Raw genomic sequence first — 12836 nt, 5'->3', positions numbered from 1 at the left:
CTGCCTTCCCTCTAGTCTTACACTGCTTACTTAGGGACGGATAGCGCAGATAGCCCTCGAGTAGCTTTGAGCGAAATTCAAAACAAACTATTCACAAACGTTTTATTTCCCTTGAGTCAGGCCCGGCATGGCCAGGTAGGTTAAGGCGTTCGACTCGTAATCTGAGGGTCGCGGGTGCGAATCCCCGTCGCACCAAACATGCTCACCTTTTCAACCGTGGGGACGTTATAATGTTCGATCAGTTCCACTATTCGTTGGTAAAAGAGTAGCTCAAGAGTTAGCGGTAGGTGGTGATGACTAGCTGCTTTCCCTCTAGTCTTACACTGCTAAATTAGGAACGGCTAACGCAGATAGCCCTCATGTAGCTTTGTACAAAATTCCAAAACAAACAAAACCCTTGAATCAATCAAGTATAACGTTCCGCTTAAAAATAATATATAATTAAAGGAAATGCATGCTCACTATGTCTACGCCGGAAAACCTGCTTAATCTGGAAATTTTACTCGGTCCCGTGCGGTTCCGCCTTAGACAGGTTTTACTGTACAATATTTTTGCCACGTGCATGAAACTAATGAAAAGTAGTGAATATCTTGATGGATGGATGATTATCGTCAGAAAGGGTGACTGTGGACATCTGTACAGTTATTTTGTCACATCTGTGTGAAACTAAGGGAAAAGTAGTGAAGTTTTTGGTGGTTGGGTGTAGTTTCATCAGAAAAGTGAAGTTGGGCAGTTCTATGGATGTAAATGCAATGTGAAAATGAGAGAAATTAAAATGGAATATTTTGGTTTCAGAGGGTTGAAGAAAGTTATAAGTGGAGTATATGGTTAGGGAAACTTCATGACTATGGATAGATTACCTTGTTAGTTAAACTGTAGATTATATTTTTTGTTAAAATCTCAGCATTGAGGTAGAAAAGGCCTACGCTTTTTTGTTTGTTTTTTAATTATCGTTAAATGATGGGCGATAAATTGAACATAAGTATTTAAGTTTTATCACTGAAAATATCAAGAAGTAAAGAAGTTTGTAGGTCAAAGTGTGTATATTTCTTGTTATTTTAAGTATCCCAAGAATGACCCATTTTATATTTCTGTAGCTACTTGTAAATATTGATATCTTTGTAGGTGTGCGTGTGTGTGTGTGTTAGAGAGAGTGAGTTCACTAAAATCAAAACTTTTGAAATTCGGTAACTAAGTGGAGAGCCTTGGTATAGTATCAGCGAAGAAGTTCGGGTAGTTTTATTTTTCTGAGGAAGTGGCTAAGGTTATGCATTCCACTTAGAGCAGGTTCGCAATTAATGATTAACATGAAAGGCTGAGAATTAGAAGATCCAAGGCTGGAGCTGCAATGTGCAGTTGTGAGGATGTTATAAGTGTAACAGTCAATCTCATTATTTGGTGAATAGTAGTTGCATAGATAGTAGGTACTGCTAAATGGCTGTTCTCCTTTAGGTTAGCTGTCCCAAATTAGAGATGGTCATACCTAAACCTTAGGGTTTTCTTTTGCGAAAGGTACTGTTCAAGGCTAAAAACATTAATGCCAGTAATTCTTGATGAATCTGTGTACAATCAACAGAGTTAAACAATTTTCAATAGATTAAGCACATGAATGCTATATAACATGTATATGTAAAGCACTATAAATACTGGTTGAAAAATAGGTCAAAGCAATCGGAGATTCCTTCAGGGAGATAATTGTCACTTTGAGTCTATTGGGTAATCAAATTTTAGGAATCTTGGATAACAGAAGAAAGAGATCAAACCTAAGATGTCAAAATGTAAGACTTTTGACGACTTGGAGCTCATGATTGGCTCTGATGAAAGTAAACAGTTATGTTTAACTGTTACTGTTCTTACCTCTCTGTATATATAGTGGCTTGTAATAGTATTCACCCCTGCAAAGTTTCCATATTTTCTTGCTCTTTGAGCTTGCAGTCATGAAATTTTCAAATGAGACTTTATATTTAGAATCTACAAATCTACTTCAAATTGAGAAAGCAAAAAAATTCTGATATTATGTAAGTTAAATTTTCAAAGAAAATCAGAATACTCTCAATTGCATAAATATTCAACCCCTTTAGTACATGACCCTAAATCAGTTCAAGTGCTAAAGATTAGTTTGAAAAATAAAAAAAAATGTTTAACTTGACTTCAGTGTAACTGCATCTGTTTAAGCCATAATTCACACAGTAATACGACAAACCAACCATGAATACCAAGAAGCTTTCCAAACAAGTTAAGGATAAGGTGACAGAAACACATATCAGTAGGTTACACGAAAATTTCAAAGTCACCGATTATTCATTTAAGTACTTTAAGTTCATTATTAAAATATTAAATATGGTTCATACCATTCGGTCACTACACAAATCACTCCGCCTTTCCAGCCTAAGCAGGAAACTGGTTAAGGATGCCACTGTGAAGCTAATAGTGACTTTGAGAGATTTGCGAAGTTCCATGTTTGAGATGGAAATCAGAGTTCATACATCGATAATATCTTAGTCCCTGCACAAAGTCTGTATAGGTAAGTGGCAAGAAAGACGCCATTACTGAAAAATAATCTTAAATTTCATATGGAGTTTGCGACAAAGCATTTAAATAATACTGCAGACATGTGGCAGAAGGTTTTGTGGTCAGATAAGACAGAAATTGAGCTTTTAGGTCTAAATTCAAATCATTATGCCTGGTACAAGCCCAACGAGCATATCACCCAGTCAACATCGTTCCAACTGTCAAGAATGATGGTGGCTGCATCACGTTATGGGAATGCTTCTCATCTGGAAGCTTGTCAGAATTTATGGAAAGATGAATAGTGCAAACTACAAGCGAATCCTAAAGGAAACCTTGCTTGAGTTAGGTTAGAATCTAAAACTAGTTCGAAAATTCACATTTCAGCAAGAAAATGATCCGAAGCACAAAGTCAAAGCCATACTGGAGCAGTTTCAGAAAACGATAAAGGAATGCCCTAGAGTTCCAGTCAAAGTCTTGACTTGAATCCAATAGAAATTTTATGGCAAGACTTGAATATTGCAATTCACAGTGAACCTACCAAAATTGGAGCAATTTTGCAAAGAAGAATGGGCAAAAATTACACCATACCATTGTGCAAAGCTGGTAGAGATCTCTCCAAAAAGATTCGCAGCAGTAATTGCACCAAAGATGCTTCTGCCAAGTACTGACTTATGCAGTTGAATACTTATGCAATCAGCAAATTTTAATTTATATATTTTCTTTGCAGATTTTACTGACTTTCAACCTTCTTTATGCAAAACAGTGTTAATTAGACTTTTGAATAAATACAAGCCCATTAAACAAATTATTTAAAGTATTTGCACTTCACCAATATGTGACATTATTGGTAAAGGATGAATACTGTTGCAAGGCACTGTTTTTGCACAAATCTTTGTCTACAGCTTACTTCTTGTTTGTTTGGTACTTTATGCATTTAAACTTGACAAGTAATATACTTACCATTTCAAAAATTTAAGGTTTAACATAGATAAGTCATTCTTTCAATCCTACTGGTAACACATATCAGTTAATGGTATGTCGAAGCAGACATAATTGCTTAAAGCTATAGCTCCAATCAGTTTATTTGAGTTTTCGAGCTTCGAAATCGATGACAAACTCAATAAACTTTGATTTCAGAACCGGAATAATAGAAGGTCAGTTGCGTTAAAAGGCCTAGAACTAGAGAATTGTGTAACACACAAACATATGCCTTTTTGGTAAAAATATATTATTACTAATTTGCAACGACATATACGAGACTAAAGTCATGTCGCTTTATAATAATTCAAATGCATATATTAAATATTTGTTGATAAATCAGAAAATCTATTACACTATAACGTTTAATCTTAATATCTCACCAAAGCATCAAATACATTTTTCACAGATGAACACAGCTCATAACTGAAAAAAGAGTTAAAATGATCTTTAATTATAAATCAAGTGATTATTTTTTCGCGCTTTACAAATCCAACATATGTACTGCTTATGACTAGAACAGCAATGTAAAATCACAGATATGACAAACACACTGAAACTTTTATTGAAAAACTTGAACATACATGAATGAAAAAAACGACAACAATATCTTAACTTATAAGACACTAAATCAACATTCATATAAGTTTTGTACATATTACTGTTTCAGTTAGAGTTTATATTCTAATTTGTGTATCGTTATGGGAAAACAAACACTGAATTTTTCACCAGTCATCGTACTAAAGACATATATCACTACATAGATTTAAACGTGTATTATAGTCAAACGTAATTATTCTGTGGCAGCAGCAGTATTATTTAGTTATGCTGCACTTTCAATTCATTTGATATTTTAGGTTTTAGACTCAGTAAAACAAGTATAAATTTCAAATATTTTCTTTACATATATAGGTGTTGGAACAAAATTTTGGTAATATGTAATATATTTTTTTACTTAAAGGTTATTGGTTAGAAATCAGTGTTCAAATTTCAGATAATTACATGGGAGGCTTAGCTTTTTATGGTAATTTACAAACCATAAATATCAGTTTCTAACAAGTATGTTTGAACAGCTAATACAAGCCTCTATTAATATTTTTATGTAGAACGTATTTCATTATAACCCGATATGCTGTTATTAATATATGTAAGGATTGTTTGTTTTGGAATTTTGTACAAAGCTACTCGAAAGCTATCTGCGCTAGCCGTCCCTACTTTAGCAGTGTAAGACAAGAGGGAAGGCAGCTAGTCATCACCCCCCACCGCCAACTTTTGGGCTACTCTTTTACCAACGAATAGTGGGATTTACCGTCACATTATAACGCCTCCACGGCTGAAAAGGCGAGCATGTTTGGTGCGACGAGGATTCGAACCCGCGACCCTCGGATTACGAGTCGAACGCCTTAACACGCTTGGCCATGCCGGGCCCAATATATGTAAGGAAAATCACAGATTTAAAAGGTATCACATATAATGAAACATTTATTAACAAAATTTCAAAATATAATAATATGCTGTTTATGAAAACACCTTGGTTTATGAAATACTGGTATAACGCCCAATCAACAATACCTGCAGTTTATACTTGTTTTAACATGTTTTATTGAAATAGTATAAATCTCCGTAAACAAATCATAAGAAACATTCTTCAGAGAGATTCGAGATAATGTGATAACTAGAAAGTTTCTTCAATTGAAACACTACAACACAAATTATGCACTTGACATCTGTAACTAAACTGACTGACCTTCGTCGTGCTGGACATTACTTTTCCACTGTTTAGCTAATTACATTACTAATATGAATTTAATAATATATGATGTCGCACCGGTACCAATGATAGTACATTTACCAAAAATATCAGCATGGGAGTGAACAATTTTATGCTACATTAGCTTCTCCTGGCGTGCATGAATAGAAAAAAATCCTAGGGTTCATTGCTCACGTCCCATTGCTAAAGAAACGTGGTCCGCAGTATGGTGCTGTGAATGCTCTAAAAGAGTGACGTTTAAATTTTAAAGTAATGCAAGAGTCGGTATTGTTTGCTAGTGCTTTAGTTTACAAAGGATTTGTTTTTTGAATTTTGCGCAAAGCTACACGAGGGCTATCTACACTAGCCGTCCCTAAATTAGCAGTGTTAGACTAGAGGGAAGGCAGTCATAACCACCTACCGCCAACTTCTAGGCTACTCTTTTACCAATGCTTAGTGGGATTGACAGTCACATTATAACTCCTCCACAGTTAAAAGGGCGAGCATGTTTGGTGTGATGACAATTCGAACCCGCCACCCACAGATTACGAGTCGAGCGCCTTAACCGCCTGGCCATGCTGGACCATAGTTTACAAAGGATTGGGTATCTTATAATAATCAATTTTGATATGTATAGCAGGAAATCGCAAGACAATCATAACAATATAAAGTCACAGTGAAACTAAATGTGTTAGAACTACATTTTAATCTATAATTTATCGCTCTGGGAAGGTTACGTAACACCCCTTTTGGATGCAAAATATATTCATATACTCAGATCATATAAGTGTGTTAATGATAAAAGATTAAAAATTTATGAGACCTGGATTTTTTGTTATTAACATTATTAGATAATAATGAATATGGATCAGCTTTGAGCTTCACAAAGAGACCGAAATCAAATTGTGCCATATCCATGATAAGCAAAATGTGGCGTTTTGTAACAGCTGAGACGCCACGAACACTGAAGTCAGTGTCAAAAGCAGTTCCCTTGTCCAAGGCGACAGCACGTAGCATAATCAATGATTTATGTCTAGAAAGTTATACAAGTCGCATGTACACAAGTTGTTTCCATAACACATGCATTCAGCCTTCTTATATCTCAAGCAATGGATTTCTGCACGATCGAGCTGTTGAAATTGGTGCTGAAAAGCCATACCCCTTGTACACTAGATGGATTATGGAAAGCTGCAAGAAGATGGGGTAAGCTATTAACCTGTCAACCTTTTGCAATGGAAGCTAAACTATAGGGCTATTGTCGAAATACAGGTTGGTCGTCCAGTAAAATACGACCTAAACATGATAATTTGAACCGATTTGTCGTGGTGAGACTCCAAAATAATACACTCAACCTTTGTATTATTTTGAAATTAGAAAGGGCTAGTATAAATAGCACTTGTATAAAAAAGAAGCATCTTTCCATGACAAATCCTCGCGTAAGAGCGTTGATACGATTCACTACAGTGCACTATTGAAAACAAATTTGGTGTAGTTTTAAAGCATTTTGTCCTGAAACTTAACATTGTGACAGTTTCCAAACCCATGGATTACTTCTGAACTTTAGTGTTTAATAGTATGAAAATTGTCAACAAATGTATACATCAACATTTATTAGAAACAGCTGTAGCTATTTTACAATAATATTTCCTATGATTATCTGATTTCCTGTCCTTCAGTGAGTATTTGTTTGTTTGTATGTTTGGAGTTAGGTACAAAGCTACACAGTGCTCTGCCCACCATGGGCATTAAAACCTGGTTTCTAGCGTTGTGAGTATGTAGACATGCCGCTGTGCCACTAGGGGAAGGGCTCAGCTATATGAATTTTAAAAGCTAAAATCGGAGATTCGATTCTTCATGTTGGACAAAGCACAGATAGCCTTTGTCTTACCTTAGAGCTGACAATATTTCTCACCCTTAATTTTTTTGTGATTATATTAGTGTCAAATAAGCTTTTAAATGATTAATGAAAGTACTTTTCATAGAGCAATATTTCTGGCTTTACATAATAGAACTAAATAGGGGAAATGGAGGATTTTGTATTTTTTCTTAATACACAGTACATTAGGTCACAAATATTTTGAAACTTTGTCATGTCTAGTAATACTCTACCCCCCAATTGTGCATCTTGACAATAGCCTTTCAGCGTAGTTTCTGTTGCAAAAGGCTCCTTTATGAGGTTGTTATGTTCAAAACTGACCGCTTCTTCCTGTTTGCTATTCATAATTCGTTTAGAGTACAAGGACCCGTTTTAACAAGACGATAACACAGAAATCCTTTGGCATTATTTCCGGTAATTTGACCGTTATGCCTTGGTATGGAATAACATAAGCATCTGTTGTTGCTTTTTTGTTTAGCTACTTGAGATATGCGATAGCTTAACTGATACTGTGGAAACTACTTGTGTACATATTATTTGTGTTGCTTTTCCAGACCGTTATCCCTCTTGGTCATGATGCGTATCGTTGTCTAGAATAAGTGGACAGCTTTTGCCATTAAATTTTCTGTTCGTAAGTTCTCATCTATTACATGATGCCTCACCTTGCTTACCACGTTGGAGGAACGACTTGTTGCAGTCTCTTTCTGGATGATTCTAGTACCACAAGTTGATCTAAAGTCCTCGGTCTTCGAATGCCATTCAGTAAACAAATATACACGTCTTGGACATTTAGAGTTCACTGATCTGAACATATATTTGCTACCTGAATTTATAAATATTTAACTTTGGAAAGGGCTGCTATATATATATACCTTCTCCAATACTTATCAATTTCCATAGAGTCACGATACCCACAAAACTCCAAGCAATATCAAATTGTCGTTCTGATGTATGCTATTCTACCGTAATTTCACATCGGCCGTAGTTGTTAGGTGACTTGCTTATTTCTTTATTAAAAATCGTTTTAATTAACATACTTAACCCTTTCTCTCTCTCTCTCTCTATATATATATATATATATTGGAGTGGCTTCTGAAGCTTCACAACGTTTTAGTTAGATATTTTAAACAACATTGTAGAAAAACTTACATCCACCGACATTTGAAGCAACAAAATTAAGAGACAGTTGGAGGGGGGAAGCGTGACATGATGCACTTAATACAAATAGCTTTATTTTAACTCTATAATTACATGTGATTTTAATCACATTTTTCAAACACGTGTGTGTGTTTTCTTATAGCAAAGCTACATCGGACTATCACCTGAGCCCACCAAAGGGAATCGAACCTCTGATTTTAGCTTTGTAAATCAGTAAACTTACCATTGTACTGGTGGGAGACTTTTCAAAAGCACTTATGCAACAAGTTACTTGTGGATCTGTTAATTGGCCGAGAAGAAAATATCCACTCATTCCACTATGCTGGAGTTAACAAAAACAAAGAACTTTGCACTCTGTAGTTTGGACTGTGGATGCAAAGAAGAGGCGGGAAGTTGCTGTTGATAAGCTACTCCCCCTCTTGTGCATGACTTTAAAATTAGGCTATTATGTAGCTTCATGCGAAATTCAGCAAATAAATTTTAATGACGTCTTCTGCTAAACACACTTTACTTCGGATAGATTATACTAATGACAGAATGTTCTGATGAAACAGATTGGCAGTCTTTAACTGTTAAACGGCAACCACCGTCAACTGATTCTGCTACCTACAACATTCGCACTATTTAAGGGTTACAAAGTATTTTAAGAAGCTTCCTTCCATGGACAAAGACAAGAGCCGAGTGGTAAAAACAGGTATAAACGATGTGATAGAATTCTAAGCAGAAACTTCACTATTTACCTTAACGTTCCCAGTTTCATCTTCTTCCTATCCTCTAGTCAAGTCCTTCTGTTAACAAGATTTCTTATGTTAAAACAAATGAACAACAATTTAGATGCTTCCAAAGAAGTGCCGGGTCTTTACTTAATAAAATCTTAAAAAGAGAGAATTAATTACAGGACATTAAACTAAATATTGGTTTAAAAACAAGAAATTTACTGTCCAGATCCCACGATTGTTTTCAATGAAATATTTGGTCATGATGCCAGAAACTTTAATATTTACTATCTTTATAAAACGTTAAACTGTTCATGTCTGAAAGGAAAGCAACCAAAGAGAGACTGATTTTCATTCACTGATGCGAGATCCTGAGTCCAGTCAGACGGTAGTTGTGAGATTAGCTAAGAAACAATGTGTAACCTCAGAGAAAGACAAAAGTATCGAGAAATAAAAAAGGTTACAGCTTAAATAGTGAAATGCGAAATGGCTGATTCAAGAAGGAAATTCAAAATGAAAACAAGGTCAGTTAGTATGGTAAAAACTTGGATTTCTAGTGACGGCAAACATTCTGTTTAGACTTATCACTGGATCAACTGGTATGGAAAATTTCAAGGTCGTGGAGTATTGCTGGAAATGATTGCATAGCAACCCTGATATTAAAGGAGGGTTCTGCTAAAGAAAGAAAGGTCTCAGGGACCCGACGGTAAATCTTTAAAAAAATGTACCCGAAATAGGAGATTCAATGTAATAATTACTCAAAACTGGCAGAAATGGTATATTAAGACGAAAAGAGCAAATAAAGATAAAAAGCAAAGACGTGAAAAAGCTTAAATTGGATGAAAGACAAGTGACTGGAATATATTTTTATGGTCCCTAAGTGTGTTGATTGATGAGGCATTAAAGAGTGATAATTCTTATAAAAACCAGAAACGAAATAGAGAGTTTATAACAGTAAGCAAACTAATGTGAAAAAAATATACCAAGTGACAAAGAGATAATTAAATTAAATTGAAGTCAGAAATCAGAAGTCTTTACTGAAGTAAACACACACTAGTTTATAAATGGCAAACAACCTGAAGAAGGTACATTGTATTTGGTACTATGTTCACTGTGTAAAGATTTAACTAAAGACCATTTAAATTCATATGTTTATTAATATAACGTAACATGAAAATGCTTTATGGTTTCATGAAATTTTGAACCGGTGTTATGAAATGATGAGACAGACCAAATGATTAAATACCTCAAACATGGCTTTTTATATGTCTGTGTAATTTATGAGTAACGTACAATTTTGGTCGGTTTTCAGCATCAAAAGGTAAACAAGAGTGGTACTGTTTTTGTCATGATCCACTACAGGTGAGTGGTTTAACTTCAAAATTCTGTATTGGTTGAGTACAACGTTGTATCATTTTAGAATTAAAAGATGTTACCAAACCGAACGTGACCTAGTGGTTATAGTTCCCGATCTGTGAATCAGAGGGTTCATGGTTCACGTCAAATTTCGCAAAAATGTCCCTCGATCTTATGGAGTATTGGTGCACTTTACTAACGATGACCAAATCCCATTATTCGATGAAACAATAGTTGGCTGTGAGCTCTCTTGGCTACTTGTCTTCCAACTAGTCTACTAACTCTAACTAGAGATCGCTGTTTAGATTTTCGCGAAAATTGTAAAACAATCAAACAAGATATTCCAGATGTTAATTAAGCCTTTTTGTCTATTCATAAATGATCTATGTGGTTAGTCTCTAACAGACGTATCCATAGTTATCAGAAAAAAAAAAAGAAAATGAGAAAGTTTTTTCCATATCTCCCTGCAATTAATTAACATGTTAAAACAAAACACTAAAGGAAGTGATATAAAAATGAGAAATATTTGACTGAATTATTTCAATAGTAATAAACATATAAGTATAACAATAAACATATTTCCATTGTAGAACTCACTTTGTTTACCAAGAAAGTTTTACTTTCATTGTCAAAAATGCAGGTGACCTAATGACAACGTAGTAGTTGGTAACATAACGTCATTAACATCAAAGTTTTCATAAGTGCATTATTCGTGTCAACTCAGTTATGGCACGACTGTTGTGCTTTGTTGTTATAGTGATCGAAATAGAATCTTTGTGAATACGTTGTCATGGCTGCGACAGTATATACTGCTTAAATCAGTTGTGCGTGTGTGTTTTTTTTTGTCTTTTTATAGAAAGAGTCGAGACAATGGTGCGTGGTGATCAAAATTAATGCAAATTATAGCAATCTAATCGGGTACCAAGCGGAGTAAAACTATCGTTAATGAGTTCATTCATTAACCATTATGGTTAAGATAGTTGGTACAGATAGTTGCTGGTATGCAACGTTATATTTATTTGAAAATCAAAGTGTAAACGTCTATCTGAAGTCTAGTTTTTAGGGCAGAAGTATTCACGGACATTTAAATTATATACCATGCTCACATTTTTTTCTATGGACGACTGCGAAATTGGGTGTCAAAATTCAACTTGAATCCAAAGTCAATATTTGCTTTATGGAGAAATCTGAATTGTGTTTGTTTGTTGTTTGCACAATGTTAGACATTTCCTATGCGTGATTTATCTACTGTGGGTATCGAACTTTATTTTTAAGCTTTCAGAGTTACCACTGAGCCACCGGTGGGAGGGTGGAGTTTATAAATTAAGCTGCATGTTTTTAAGTTTATCATTCTAAACAGAAAACATATTCGATCAACAAAACTGAAGTTATCATACATAATATAATTTTTAGGACTAAAACTTATATTTTTGCTACAGAGCAAACTCTATTCAAACTGAATCAAGTGGGAAAAATCTTTATTGAAACTAAAAATATAAAAACAAATTCGACATGAATAGCTTTTAAGTGGCATATTTCATTCACCAAGACAAATGAAGGAACAAATTTGACCTGATGACCATTAAATAAAAAAACAACTTACTTGGACTAACATAGAAATAAATAGGTATCATGTTTTACTCGAAGAGGTAAAAAAGAAGCAATAGTCCATTCAAACAAAAATGACCTTAATGTTACTTTATTCAAGAAGGTCATGCAGAAAAGAATATAAATTAGCTGTCATTTAGGTAAAAAAACATCACTCATAAATAAAAGTAGAAACAAACTTGAGTTAAGTGTCACCTAACTACCAACCTTCACTTAAACTGACAAAATTAGAAACAAATCAGCCCACATGTCTATTAAGTAGCAATCTGTTTAAACATATCAAAAGGGAAAAAAATGTGTTATCTTTCAAGTAACAAAACTTTACCCAAACAGACAAAAGTAAATTCAAATTTAATTCAAGTTTCAGTTAAACGAACTTCAGTAAAGTGCTCCAGGAGCAGCAAAACTTTATTCAAACAAACTTAAGTTGAAAAAATATGTGGCCTCAGTGTATTTTAAAAAGAAAACCGAACAGAATAGAACTACATATATATAACGTGACAGCCTTACGACGCAGGTTTTCTCAAGGTTAAACTATACTAAAAGGTTATTGTTAAGATGCACAATTGTTAGATAATGCATGACTGTACGCGGCGCCATGTTCTTTAACGACGCAGCGAGACACTAAAAGTCACTTTAATGTAACTTACAGGACCACTTCATAAGCTATTGTAATGAATACACTTGTGTTAGGTCTTACTGGAATATTTTCAAGTATGACATTTAGTCTAACCTTTTGCATAAAAGGAAACCATTCAATAACAAGAACATGATAGTTCACAATTATCATTAAATTATACTTTTTTAGGTCGTGAACCCTACTCATCCATTTAAGCTTTCCTTTTAGTTAACACTATTTTGAATTATTTTCAACTTAATTATA

The sequence above is a fragment of the Tachypleus tridentatus genome, chromosome 2 (genome assembly GCF_004210375.1).
Source record: "Tachypleus tridentatus isolate NWPU-2018 chromosome 2, ASM421037v1, whole genome shotgun sequence".
NCBI classification, from domain to species: Eukaryota; Metazoa; Arthropoda; class Merostomata; order Xiphosura; family Limulidae; genus Tachypleus; species Tachypleus tridentatus.
Note: the sequence above shows the minus strand (reverse complement) of the source record.